The following is a 15,549-nucleotide window of genomic DNA, read 5'->3' as shown; positions in this document are numbered from 1 at the left end:
ACACTCTTTTGTCCTTCCTCAGGTAGCTTAGGTTTATCAGGTCACACCCATCTAAGGACACTGAACCTGTATTGTAAGCAATGTCCTTTCTGTGTGGACACAGGAAGACAGTTAATATTATGCTTTGTAACTTGGGAGTTGATTGACTCCGAATAATATTTACTCCTGGGCGTCTGATTTCTTGACTCAGTTGCCCTTAGTTTCAATCCTCTTCACTCCTGTCTTTCTCTGCCTCCTTCTCTCCTGGGCCACAATCTGGAACCTCTCTCCTGCTGGCTCTGATTCTGGATCTCTGGAGCCTGAGTTCTCTCGCTTCTGACTCCCCTTCCCGAGCTTACTGTCTTAGTTTACATAGCAGTTACATAAGGTGGTGACATAAAGGTGGGTTGAATATTGACGAATCAACAAAGAGAGGTAAGACCACTTCTCCAGGAGATTAACTCAAGGATAAAATCTCATCTACAGAGATTACTCCAGATTACTAGGAGATCCGCTCAAGGGTGGGATCCCAACAAGGGTGTGTTCTTCCCTCAGTTAGTAATCTACTTAAATAGTTGTAATAAATATACTTCTAATATTTCTAGCAATGTCATTCTGTATGAGCACAGTAAGAGATATAAACGTAGTTTGGTTCTTCCTGAGAACATCTCACTATACATTCCACAGTCCTCAGGCCAGGTTAATCTTCCTAGCTCCAGCAGGATCCTAGTCTCGTCGTTACTTACTTTTGGATCACGACAGCATTTGTCCATGATCATGCCCTCAACTTATAGTTGAGTATCGTGGCTCTTTGGCCTGGCCCATTTCGATGCCAGGGTAGCTCACAGCTTGCCCTGGGTCCATTCAGTCCCTCGTTGGGAACCTGCTTTTGGGGTGCTAGGAACTAAGGGCAACTGAGTCAAGAAATCAGATGCCCAGGAGTAAATATTATTCGGAGTCAATCAACTCCCAAGTTACAAAGCATAATAGGTATGCAAGAAAGGATATAATAAATCCAGAGCATAAATTTTAAAAATAGAAATAAGACAACACAAAAGAGCAATGAATCAAGAGTTGGTTCTTTGAAAAAATAAACAAAATTGACAAACTCTTACATAGATTTATGTAGAAAATAGAGAGAAAAATTGATAAAATTTGAAATGAAGGTCACAATAGAGAACCACAGAAAAGCAAAAGAACATAAAAGACTATAACATTTTGTGTCAATATACTGGAGAACCAAGAAAAAACTGATGAATTATTAGAACCCTCCAACCTTCAAGAAAGAAAATAGAGGAAATTGTAAACCTGAACAAGACAAGTATAGCAGATAAAACTAAATAAATGATAAAAATATTCCTTCAAACGAAAACCTACGTTCAGTTAGTTTCCTACTGTTTCTAAAAAACCATCAAAGATTAACTATAATGTAGAATTTGGAAAATCTTCAAAAATAGAGAAAAACAGAAAATTTCCCAGTGTTTATGAAGCCAACATATTCTGGGAAAGCATCACAAAGAAAACTACAGATAAATAATCCTGTTGAACATAGATGCAAATCTTAGGGACTCAGATTCAACAATGCAGTAAAAGGATCATTGTATCATCACCAGGTGGAAATTATTCCAGAGATGCAATGAGACGTCAGCATATGGTAGTCTATTAATGTGACATACCACATCAACAAAAGAGATGATCAAAATTATATGGCATATTAAATATATGCAGAAAAAATATTTTTACTAGATTCAACATAAATTTATGATTAAAAAAACTCAACAAACTGTGGTCATAGAGTATAGCAGGTAAGTTGTTTGCCTTGCACACGGTCAACCCGGGTCTAATCCCAGAATCCCATATGCACCCGAACACCATCTGGAGTAATTCCTGAGTGCAGAACCAGAAGTAACCCCAGAGCACCACTGGAAAAACCCTTAACAGAATGGGGACAAAAGGAACATACCTTAATATCCAAAGACCATATACAATAGACCCTCCGTGAACATCATGCTGTATGGTGAAAAATGAAAAACCTTTTAAGATTAGGCACAATACAAGGATTTTTACTCTCACCACTATCAGTCAACAGAGTTTCAGAAGTTCTAGTCACAGCAAATGCTATGGATTACATAATAAAGCCAACTGGATTGGCACAACCATCCACTGGATTCAGCTGCAAAGAATGAGACTGACGCAGTGATTTGTTCAAGTTGCAAAGAATCTCAACAGCAGCTAACAAAAAACTGTCTGGCGTATTGATTAAAGACAACTACCATCTCCTCCCTAATGAATATATATATAATTCTCTATGAGTATATATCAGCACAGGAAAGGACAAGACAAAAGCAGAGCTGGAACTGGTATGGTAGATAAACAGGCAACCCCTAATTTTGATATATCACGGTCACAGTCCTCCCGTTGTTCATCGATTTGCTCGAGTGGGCCCAGTAACGTCTCCATCATGAGACTTGCTGTTACTGTGTTTGGCATATTGAATACGTCACGGGTAGCTTGCCAGGCTCTGCCGTTAGGGTGAGATACTCTCGGTAGCTTGCCGGGCTCTCCAAGAGGGGCAGAGGAATCGAACTCGGGTCGGCCATGTTGGCCGCTTGTAAGGCAAATGCCCTACCACTGTGCTATCACTCCAGTATCCTATTTTTCTTGTCAAGACTCTATGCTAGACTATCTGTTGCGCAGATTCCTGTAAATCTGTTTAAACCTGTATTCTCCCTAACAGAACATTTCCAACTTAGTCCTGAACTTTCACTGCAACATATTTCTGGTTTGCGCCTGAATTCTTTAGCAGAGAATTTCCTGCTTATGCTTGAACTTCCCTAAGCAAGACATTTCCTGTTTAGGTCTGAACTTTCTGTTGAAGGACATTTCTGACTTAGGATTGAATTCTCAAACAGGGCACTTCCCACTTATGTCTGTACTTTCCTTAGCAAGTCATTTTCTGCTTAGGCCCGAAACTTCCCTTACATTTTACAGACCCAGCACTATGAAAAATGGTATGCAGATTCTTTTAAAAAATAACTAATTTTAAAATCCCATAAATTCCAAAAATGCCATTCCTTTGCATTTATACTAAAGATTTCAAAACACCAGGAATTAGAAAGGCTGCCCATTCCCACCACTACTCTTAAATATAGCATTGAAAGTCCTTGCCATAGCAATTAGGCAAGAACAAGATATTAAGAAAATGCAGATGAGAAAAGAGAAAGTCAAATTCTCATTTGCAGATGACATGATACTACCTAGAAAATTCTAAGACTCTACCAAGAAGCTCCAAGAAACAAGAGACTTGCACAATAAAGCAGTAAGCAGTAAAATCAATGCATAGAAAGACATCGCTTTTCTATATGCAAACAATGAAACAGAATAAAGTGAAATTAAAAACAATTATATTCACAAGTAGGCCTCATAAAGTGAAGGATAGAGAAATCAGCTTAACAAAACAGGTAAACGATTTATACAGAGAAAACTATGAATCACTACTAAAAGAAATAAAAGAGGAGATGATGAAATGGAAACATATCCCAAGTTAATGGACTGGAGGGACTAATATCATCAAAGTAAAAATCTTGCTCATAACACTATATAGATTCAGTCCAGTCCCTATAAAATTACCCAGATCACTTTATAAAGACACAGATCAAATGCTGTTGAAATTTACATAGGGCAATAAAACCTCTAGTATAGCCAAAGAAATCCTAAGGAAAAAGTAAATGGGAGACTTCTCTTCCACAAATTTTAAGTTATACAATACAATAAAGCTTTAGTAATCAAAGCAAAGTGGTACTGGAATAAGAACAAACTTTCAGACAAATAGAATAGAGTATACAGAGACAGATCCTCAGTTAATACAGTTAATCTATTAAAGAAAGCAAAACACGTGAAGTGGAGCAAGGAACGTGGAGCAAATAAATTGTGTGGGGTCAGAGAGACTAGCACCTACCAAAAAACAAGTGCTGGCAATGATATGGGGGAAAAGTGACCATCATTCACTGCTGGTGGGAATGTCAACTTGTCCAGCATTTTTGGAAGACAACATGAGCATTCCTCAAAAATCATGTAACTGAACTTGCATATAACTGAATTTCACTCCCTGAAATATATCCCAAGGGTCCTAAAGCACAATACAGAAAAGACATCTCCACTCGTATGTTAACTGCAGCACTATTCACAATAACTAAAATCTGGTAACAACCCAAATGTCCAAGAACATATAACTGTATAAAGAAACCATGGTACATATACACAGGGGAATACTTCTCAGCCATAATAAAAGATGAATTTTTATATTCCACAAATGGGTGCAATCATTCTATGCCCACCGCTCCTTCTGAGGCTTTTCACTCAGCATAACTCTCCATGTCCATCCATTTATAAACAAATTTCATGACTTCACGTTTTCTAAGGCTGCGTAGTATTCCATCATATAGATGTACCATAGTTTCTTTACCCAAGGACAGTAGAAGCATGGGCCAGGAGAGTTGGTCCACAATTGGAAGCATTTTACAAGTGCTTCGGGAAAGAGACAGTTGGGATAAAGAAGGAATCACTATGATGATGATGATTAGGAATGATCATTCTGGATGAGAACTGTGTGCTGAAAGTAGGTAGAGGAACAAATATGACAACCTTTCAGCATCTGTATTGCAAACCATAATGCCCAAAAGGGGAGAGAGAGAGAGAGAGAGAGAGAGAGAGAGAGAGAGAGAGAGAGAGAGAGAGAGAGAGAGAGAAGAAAATGCTTACCATAGTGGCAGGCTGGGAGTGGGGGTTGGCGCAAAGGAATCTGGGGACAATGGTGGTGGGAAATGTATACTGGTGGAGAGATGGGTATTGGAACATTATATGATTGAAACCAAATCATGAAGAATTTTGTAATTGTGTATCTCATAATGATTCCATAAGAAAATAATAAAAAAGAAAATATGAATTTATGCAATTTGCTGCTATGTAGATGGACCTGGAGATTATCATATTGAATGAAATCAATCAGAGAGAGGTGAATAAACACAGACCAATATCTCACATATGGAATATAAAGAAACTTCCTCAGGGAACATCAAATGTCCAAAGGCAATAGAAACAACGAGCATGAGAACTAGTCTTCAGTAGGAACCTTGCCACTAGAGCAGATCAGGGGTTATAAATTTAGAAAATAAAACATTAGAACAATCTTGGAGGGGAATTGTGCCTACCACAGTTGGCAGGCTTGGGGGTGGTACAGAAACTAGAGTCATTGGTGAAGGGTAGTGATTGGTGAAGATATTAGTGTTGAAAAATTTTATGTTTGAAATTCAATCACAAATATCTTTGTAACTGTTATTCATGGTGATTCAAGTAAAAAGTTTATATAAATAAAAGTTATGGTGAAAACTGGTCTGACATATGCAAAAAAGGGAACTCAAACCACTTTCTAACACCATGCACCATAATGAGAAACTACCCGACCAGAACAACAAAAATGGAAATGACAGATGCCAGCAAGTATTGGCAAGGAGAAACTTACACACTGCAGGGGGAACAATCACTATGAAAAACTGGTAGGATCTAGTGAACTCAACGTATATATTCTCTATCATTTAGAAATGTCACTCTTTGGTATATACCTTACAGAAGTAAAATAAATGTCAACTAACACCACTGCTCATAATGTCAAAAATTTGAAAGGAAATTTCCAAAACAAATACATATGTTGTGAAATAGTCATAAAATATAATGCTGCATTTCATTGAGCTGAATGGTATACGACAGAAATAATATCAAATAATGCATATATTGTTAACTGAAAAGAGTCAGACACTGAAGAGTCATGTTACATAATTCCAGGAATTTTCTTTTAACCTCTTAATAAAATGTGTGCTTCCATTTCTACTTCTATGAAATGGAGAATATAATCACCCCAATATTCCATATTGTGGTTTGATAATTATGTTACTGTGTGAAAATCTTTAAAACACTGCTATTCATACAGGGACAGCTTAACAAATGCTAGCTGTTCTTAACAAACATTTAAATATGACATTTCAATAGATTTACAGCTTGTATGCATGCTTAATCGGTAATTGTACAGGGCTGGAGCGATAGTACAGGGGGGTAGGACGTCTACCTTGCATGCGGCCAACCTGAGTTTTAATCCCTGGCATCCCATATTGTCCCTGAAGCACCGCCAGGAGTAATTCCTGAGTGCAGAGCCAGGAGTAACCCCTGAGCATCGTTGGGTGTGACTCCAAAAAGTAATAATAATAATAATAATAAACATTTTTACAAATGAAACTTGCATTTAGGAAATTTTCACTATAATAACCATTGGATGACTTGACTAATTATATTGAGGATTTTCAAAAAGCATTTGGAACAAGTGATTTCAGGAAACTTCACCATCATTTCTGCATTTAATCAAATAGAAAATTGAAGAGACTTTCTGGATTCTACCTTATCCTCATATATGCCATTGGTACAGTCATGAAGTCTGCACTGCCCTACCATGAACGTGCACTGTGCAGGTCCACCCAGTCCTTTAAACATTGCTTATGGCCAACTCACCTTATACTTCCCTTGAAATTCTTCAAATTATCCTAATGGTTTCCCCTCCCCACCCCCACATTTCTCTCTGTTATCTTCTCCATAGTGGCCAGAGTCCCCTTCTGAGAATATGAGTCAAAGCATGTCACTTTCATACTCTAACACTCCACACTGAAAGGAACTGTCAACTCCTTTTACAATCCAAGCGACAGACCTCCTGTATGCCATTTGACCTCCTCTCCTACCAGTCTGCATTCTGTGTGCAAGGAGTCAGCAACTAGAGTCAATCATCTCCTCCTAGGAAGAGTGGTGTCACACAAAACTGGAGCACTTACCAAAAGTCCTGTCCAGACCTGCCTTCTTTTCTCATATGTTTGAGTAATCATCTCATCCGTGAGTTTTGGTGGGGAAGACTTTGGGTCACACCTGGTAGTGCTCAGGGCTTACTCCTAACTCTGCACTCAGGGATCACACCTGGCAGTGTCAGGGAACCATATGGGGTGCCATGGATCAAACCAAGGTTAGCCACATGCAAGGCAAATGTCCTAGCCCTGTACCACAGCTCTGGCTCACTCAAATGTAACTGAGTAAGAAATTCACTGACATTCCATCTAGAATAATACCTGTGTTCACTATCTTATACTTTATTTATTTTTACTTGACTCAAAATTAAAATCTCCATAAAACCGTCCATTGCGGCCTGAGAGACAGTACAACACTATAGCAGGTAAGGTGCTAGGAGTAGCTACTGAGTGCATAGCCAAGAGTAATCTATGAGCACAGCCAGGTGTGGCCCCCAAAGCAAACCAAACAAGCAAATAAACAACTGTCCCATTTATTGATTTTCTTATTTGCTCATTGCAAGTTTTCTCAAACTAGAACAAAATTTCAAGGACCCTTTTTATCTTGAATTCCGTGATATGTCCCTAGTATTTAGTTCAGACTCTAACATATAAATCATTGATATTATTTTTAAAAAAGAATTATTACCTATTTGACACACTGAAGCAGACAAAACTGAGTTTCACTCCCCACTTTTGAGATAGCTCTGAATGACTAACTAGAAACAAAGGAACTAAAAACAACAACAAAAAAGTAACTAAAAACAAACAAACAAAAAAAGAAACAATGTTAACCATGTCTTTCCACTTTGGGAAATGATCTTTTGCAGGACACATACATTCTTCTCTCCTAGCTATGCCTTGCAGTTTACAAAGGGCTGAGATCTGTGAACTCTTTCTACTTCTCATATTCAATATCAATAGCCTGACTTTCCACTAATATAAATGAATTCTCTGACATCAACTTCATTGATAAAAATATTTGTTAAGCCTACAATCACCTTACTCTTATACATGCTTTGGTTCAGAGCCTAAATGATTAAGAAATGGGTATTTAAAAGGGTGTTAGGAGGATCCTCCCAAGACGAGAGATGCATGCTGAAAGTAGACTATAGACTGAACATGATTGCCACTCAATGCCTCTTTTGCAAACCACAGCAACCCAAAGGAGAGAGAAGACAAAAGGGAATGTCCTGCCACAGGGGTGGGGTGGGATGGGGGGATGGAGTGGGTAGGAGGGATACTGGGAGCATTGGAGGTGGAGAACGGGCACTGGTGGAGGGATGGGTACTCAATCGTTGTATAATTGAAACCCATGCACAAAAAATTGTAAGTCTAAAAAATAAAAAAAAAATTAAAAAAGAAATGGATGTTTATTGTGCCTGCTCAAATCGGAACAATCATACATGGAATAGCAAGGACTAAGTTTCCTTATCAAACTGAGTCTGGTACCAGAAACTCAGGACCTTGTAAGGGGATATATACCAACACAAATTTAAGCAATAGACATTCAAGTTTGAAGACAATCAGCATATTTTTATGTTTTTTTGGAAAATGTTAATTCAAAAATACTCTTATAATTAGACACTTGCATGTAAGTAAAATATTTTATTACAATTGAAATAAATCTGCCTTGATAGCTTTAAGTCTAAGAAAAATAAATAAATGAAACTGTTTCAGAAGTAAGCAAGGAAATCACTCATCAAAGAGTTCCAAATTATAAGAACATCTTGTTTATACATCTACAAGAGAGCTTTCCAAACTTGCGTGAGTACAAGAACTGAACAATTTGTTCAGAATGAAGATATTTCCCACCCACATTCCTGTTTTTGATGTGATAGGCCTAGGGCAGACATCAATTTGTACTTTTAATAAATCCCCTCCTGGAATTTTGATGAGGTTGTCTATAGATATTACTTGGAAAAATTCTGACCTCAAAATAGCTGTTATTTTGAGAGAACCAATTTAATGCCTACCATGCAGAGTTCTATATCTGAGATAACTCTAGTAATTAATAATAATATCGGATTATTTTAACTCATTGAGCAAGTTATGTATCAGTGAATCATAATGACATAAATAAAATAAGCAGAGAGAAGGGGAAGTTCTACCTCCAATCAAATTTCCATCAATAAACCTGGAAGGAATGATAAAATTTAAAAAAATAACACTTTCTGAATAATCTAGTGATACGCAATTCAGGCTAACATTATAAAATGATACTTATTCTGTACCAAATCCACAGTAATCTGAGTTATCATGGCAACTAATCTGGCGAAGTGAGCAGGAAAAAATAAACAATTGCTATGACTTAGATTCTATCATGAGCTCAGAGTGAACAGGATTAATATGACCATAATAATTAACCTCATTCATTCCTCACAATAAAGATTCCTAGTATTTTCTTAATGTACATATTCATACATTGGGGCTGGAGTGATAGCACAGCAGGTAGGGCATTTGCCTTGCACGCAGCCGACCCAGGTTCAATTCCTCTGTCGCTCTCGGAGAGCCCAGCAAGCTACCGAGAGTATCTCGCCCCCACGGCAGAGCCTGGCAAGCTCCCTGTGGCGTATTCGATATGCCAAAAACAGTAACAAGTCTCGCAATGGAGACGTTACTGGTGCCCTCTCAAGCAAAAAGATGAACAATGGGAGTACAGTGCTACAGTGCAGTGCTGCCTATACATGCACACAAACACATATGTATAATGGATCATTGAATAATCTCACATAATTCAATGTTGTTTTATTGTAACATTGATAATGAGAAAAATTCCCTGTCAACACGGAACATCATTATTAATAGAACATTGTTTATGCTTAAGGTTGCAGTAGTACAAGGATCCTTAGATAATATTTACTGAAGATTTACAGTGAAAGTATGGTGTTTCCTTTTGTCTCACCATCCAAGAACTCAAAAATTAAATGAGGTTAATTTGCTGAGGAGACAAAAGAAAACACCACAATTAACCCGGCTCAATTTTAAATACACATATAAAGTTTAAATAGTCATAATTTTGTGATTTTTCTTTCATTTCTTTTTTTGCTTTGATTGTTTTCGGAAGACACACCTTGTTGTTCTCAAGACTTACCCCGTAGCTTTGTACTCAGGGATGTCTCCTGACAAAACTCAGAGAAATAAATGTGGTGCTGGGGAATGAACTTGGCTTGGATGCATGCGAGGTAAGTGACCCACTCAGTGTACTACTGTTCTAGTGCATTGTGATTGCTTTTTCAGAGATAACTTGTGGAATTGTGTCTGGAACAGTTTTCGCCATAAATTTAGGGCATTTCCCGTATTGTATAAAAACTGATCCCAGACTTTAAGACTCATATATACACACATAAAGTAATCAAGACAGAGTGGTACTGCTATCAAAAATAGATGCAAGCTTATATACAGAAAACTGATTTTGAAAATGGGGCAAAAGCAGTTCAGTGGACAAATGAGAGTTTTATCAGCAAATGGTATTGGAATGAGTGAATATCATATACACAGATATAATTCAGTGGTTCATTTATTATTCTATGTATGAAAATGTATTCAGGGTGCATGTGGGCGATCTACGTTCAATCTCCAGTACTGCATGGTTTTCTGAACACAGAGCAAAGAGTACTCCTGGAGCTTGATCGAATGTAAACCAACCCCTCCCACTGAAAACTTTAGAAATAGATCACTGGCCTCAACATACATTCTAAAACTATTAATTCTGTAGAAGATACATGGGAGAAATTCTTGTGAATATGGGTTAGGTGAAGATTTCATAGATGAACCATCAACTCTATAGTTCGTAAGTGAACTAAAATACAAACCGTACATTCTCTAAGTTAAAAATACCTGCCTTTCCTAAGAAGCTATTTAGGGAAATCAAATAGAAAACACTCAGGAAGAATACATCTGCAAACTATATATCTAACAAAACATAATATTCAGAATATAAAAATAAGTATCCGAAGCCTTTAAGAAGAAAACACTACAAGGAATAAATGAAGGAATTTTGAAATAGGCACATCACCAAAGAAAACAGAAATAGTGAATATAAAATATGTGGAATATATGCTCAGCATCATTATGTATTTATACATTAAAACTACAATGTAGTTCTGCTAAACTGCTATGAAAAAGTCTAAAATTAGAAAGACTTACCATGCAGGTTTTAGAAGGTATAGCTCTCATATATCTGCTGGCAATGTAAAATAATATGTTTGCTAATTTCTTGATGATATTATTACATCTACCATGTTACTCAGCCATTAAGTATTTACATATGGGAAATAAAACATGTTTCTTAAAAACAAATCACTGTCACTTCACTGTCATCCTGTTGCTCATGGATTTGTTCAAGTGGGCACCAGTAACGTCTCCATTCATCCCTGTTGCATGCTAGTGTAGCCCAATCGCGTCTGCTTGTCTGGTTGCTCCAGGAACATGAAGTGAGACTTGTTACTGTTTTTGGCATATCAAATACGCCATGGGGAGCTTTCCAGGCTCTGCCGTGTGGGTGGGATACTCTGAGTATCTTGCTGGGCTCTCCGAGAGGGACAGAGGAATCGAACCTGGGTCGGCCATGTGCAAGGTAAACACCGTACCCGCGGTGCTATCGCTTCAACCCTGATTTTCAGGTCACTGTCACTGTCACTGTCCTCCCGTTGTTCATCAATTTGCTCGAGCGTGCCAAGTAACTGTGAGACTTGTTACTGTGTTTGGCATATGGAACATGTCACGGGTAGCTTGCCAGGCTTTGCCGTGCAGGCGAGATACTCTCGGTAGCTTGCCGGGCTCTCCGAGAGGGGCGGAGGAATCAAAGTCGGTATAAAAACAAATATCTGAAAATATTTACAGGAATTTAAAAATGTTAAAGCCCAAATTCCAATTAAATCATGCTATATTTATATATTGTGATAATACTGGTAAGTTAAAAAATTATTGAAGCACTAAACAAAATAAAAAAAAATTTAAATTATACAATTTAAAAAAGCTAGACCATAGCCAAGTAAATAAACCTTTAATCATTCATTTAAATAAACTGCTAGAGCAAGAAAACTAAGTTAGGGGACAGGTAGAGCACTTGTCTTGAATGAAGCTGACCTGGGTTTGATCACCAGCACCCCATATGGTCGCCCAAGTCTGCCAGGAGTGGTACTTGAGTTCAAAGCCAGGATCAAGTCTCTGAGCACTGAGAGGGTGGGAGTGACCTAAAAACAAAAACAAAAAACAACTAAAATTAAGCTATAGTGAGGGATCAGTGGTTGCCTGGGTATTTCGGGGAGGGGTTGGGAGGAGGGGAGGGAGGGAGGGAGAAGGAAACTAGAAATAGAGAATTGAAACTGTGCAGTAGAGTAAAAATAAACAGATACATTGAACAGTATATGGTGATTTTAGGAAACATGGTGGGCTATCATTGTCATAAGATGCTCTGAAACTATGTGAATATGAATTTATAACCAACATTTTATACTAGCATTTGGAAATTTAGGGAATATTTAAAATATTTTATTACAGTATAGATAAAAACATGGTTACTAGGAAAGAAACCACACTAAACCTCAATTTGCTGTAAGATTTTTTGACCAGATGTATACTTCACAACTAATCTGAGAAATATGGAAATCACTGAATAATACTTACATAGTGAGAAAATTTGGAGTACATTAATTTCAACTGGATGATAAGAATCTCATTTCTTCCTAAGGCTGGATATTTTAATGCTTTTGTACAGACGATGGTATATTTAGGAAGAGCCTTTGAGCTTCTAGAAAGAATGAGGCTACGCTAGACTAAATTTTCATCAGCTAAAGCTCTTCTCCCATGATTGAATCAAAATAGCTTATAAACATTCATGCCAGTTTGTAAGCCTCTTTGGAATATTCCAATGATATTTTGTGTAGATCTATGGACTGACATAAGACAGCCATCAAATGCTACCTGGAATGTGAAGTATAGAGATCTGCTGAGGACTGCTGCCTTTGAATATGGAGTAGAAGATCAAGCAGCCTGAAAACACAGATCCTAAAAGTCTATCTCCATCAGACACTTTATAGGAGCTCTGCTACCATCATGAAGAGCTGCACAGAGAAAGAGAGATGCAGAAATCACTATGGTTTACTGGAGTAACTATGTGCCCACACCACACTAGTCATTGGAGTATTGACAATAAAACTGACATAATGGGGTCATGATCATAGTAACCACATATTACAAAGGGCTTCTCACCAAGAATTTCCCCTTGCCTATCCTTGAACAAAGTAGAAAGGGAGTATGAATTGGCTTGACCTCAGACATTCATGATCCTGCCATATTCACAGACCATGGGCTTGCTACCACTGAATATTCACAGTGAACCTATGTTTAAAAATTCTTATGACCAGAATATATAAATTTCTTGAAAAATTTAGTAACAAAGAAATGAATAATCCCATCAAAAATGTTACCAGGAAATGAACAGACACTTCCATGAAGAGGACATACAAATGGTCATTAAGTATATGTAACAATACTCATCATAAGTAAAACATTATCCATCATCACCACATCAGGGAAATCCAAGTCAAACTGACTATGAGATATCTTTGCCACATCTCACAGTGATAAAGGAATGGATCAAAAAGACAAAATGCAACCAGTGTTAGTGGTGATGTGGTCAGGATGGTTAAGGCACTAATGGAAAAAGTTTGGAAATTTATTTAAAGAATAGAACTCCCATATGACCCAGTGATTCCACTACTTGTCATCTACACTGCAAACACAAAATATATGCATACCTATGTTCGTTGCATGACTTAGTACAATATCCAAGATATGGAAACAACCCAAATGTCCAATTTTAGATGAGTGGATAAAGCTGTGGTACATATATGCAACAGAATATTATGCAGCCACAAGAAAGGGCATAATTCACTGAAACTTGGATAAAGCTAGAGAGTTTCATGTCAGTGCAGTAATTCAGAAGGAGAAGGACAAATAACAGATGCTCTCTATAGCAAGGCAAGTAACTGGAAAGTTCAAATGTGGTCAAACCTTTGACACTAGATAATAGAAATGATAATGCCAAGGAAGGAGGAAATGGAGTGGGAAGAAATAGAGGCAATTTGTAACATAGGGTTGGGGCCTTGGACACTTTGATGCTATAGAGGTGAGGTAACTATATATATTAAAATCATCAGATTCAACACTTTTCCAAACATGAGTGAAGCTATAATAATTAAAAAAAAACAATGAATTTGGTGAGGAAGTAGGGTGAAGGGTGTGAAGTAACCTGGGGATACTGGATGGGAGGTGCTGACACTGGTGGTGAATTTGGAATTAGAAGATTATATGTCTGAAATTTAATTACTAAAAGCATTATAAATCACAGTGCAAAGGTTAAAAAAATAATTCTTATCCAGGGCCAGGGGTATTAAAGAGTTTGGGACAGGGATGTTAAAGAGTTTGCTTGGGTGAGGCCCCGTGTTTTATCCTTGAAAACACCAAAGATAGTAATAATAATTTGTATCCTGTTTAAAAGAGGAGTCTGGGGCTCAGAGAGTTACTGCCTTGCCCTTAAGAAAAAGTAGATTCAGGACACCACACATTCACTGGGGCCAAGAGGACCCCAGTGGCTTTTCTTACAAGGAATGAGGAGCGCAGAGTTCCTGAAGAGGGAAGGAGACAACAGGAATCCTTTGTTTCTGCACATTCCAGGGCAATTCAACCCTACACTCTCAGCTCAGTCTCAAACACTTGAGGGTGGAACCTGCTCTTTTTGTCAGGTCAAATCTGCCTCTACAGAACAGTCCCTGACATCAAGTTTCTATGGTAACTACAGAGCAAAGGCAAGCCCTGTGCACTAGAAATGTCTCTCCATTGTGCATTTACTCACTGGCCTTTTGCTTAAAATCAAAACACCTTCCCTCTTCAGGTCACCACGTGAAAAAAAAATTCTAATTAGAGGTATTTAATTGAGACCAGAATATTGGTGGAACTACTCCAGATTTTATGAAACAAAGCATGTCCTTATTAGGAATTGGTGGAACAAATCATGGCTTTGTTAGGAATTTTGTTTCCTTTAAAATGAAGCCGTAGGGGTTTATAATTACTACATAGAAACTAAGGATGCATACCGGTGCCCTTAGAGATGAGCTAGACTTGGAAGAGTGAATATGTAAAAACACAGGCATGAGAATTAATAATCTATGGTCTAAAACTGATATATTGAATAAACTGGAGTGCTGGCATGAAAGCCTTGGTGGGAAAAACTCCCAAGAACTCTAAGTACTACAAATACCTGAATAATCACTCGAAAAGGGCCCATACACAAGCTCACCCAGGAACTCAGTGCAGTTATACTGATTTGAAAAACGTTAAAATCGTGAGTGAAGAGAATTTATTTACCAATTCTGCAGCTTCTGCCCAAGATGTTCTAATATTTTGTGTTGGTTCCTACATAAGAAAAACAGGATGGAGGCCATATCTTTGCAACTTTATGCAATCTGCAAAAGTCTGAATGAGCACTGATGAGAGCTATTCCCCCATCCCTGCAAAGTAATAGAGCTTTATAGACCTATGTTCAGAAATGCCTGCATTTCTACCACATGACTAAAGCCTCCAGATGTGATTGCACAGCCCCGAGTCTCCCCATACCGGTAGCATAGTGGCAGCACACTATGGCAAAGGGTCATACTATGGTCCACCCAATACATCACAATTGTGT

Source organism: Sorex fumeus, unplaced genomic scaffold, assembly GCF_029834395.1.
Source record: "Sorex fumeus unplaced genomic scaffold, SorFum_2.1 ptg000050l, whole genome shotgun sequence".
In the NCBI taxonomy this organism is placed as follows: Eukaryota; Metazoa; Chordata; class Mammalia; order Eulipotyphla; family Soricidae; genus Sorex; species Sorex fumeus.
This window is presented reverse-complemented; position numbering follows the sequence as displayed.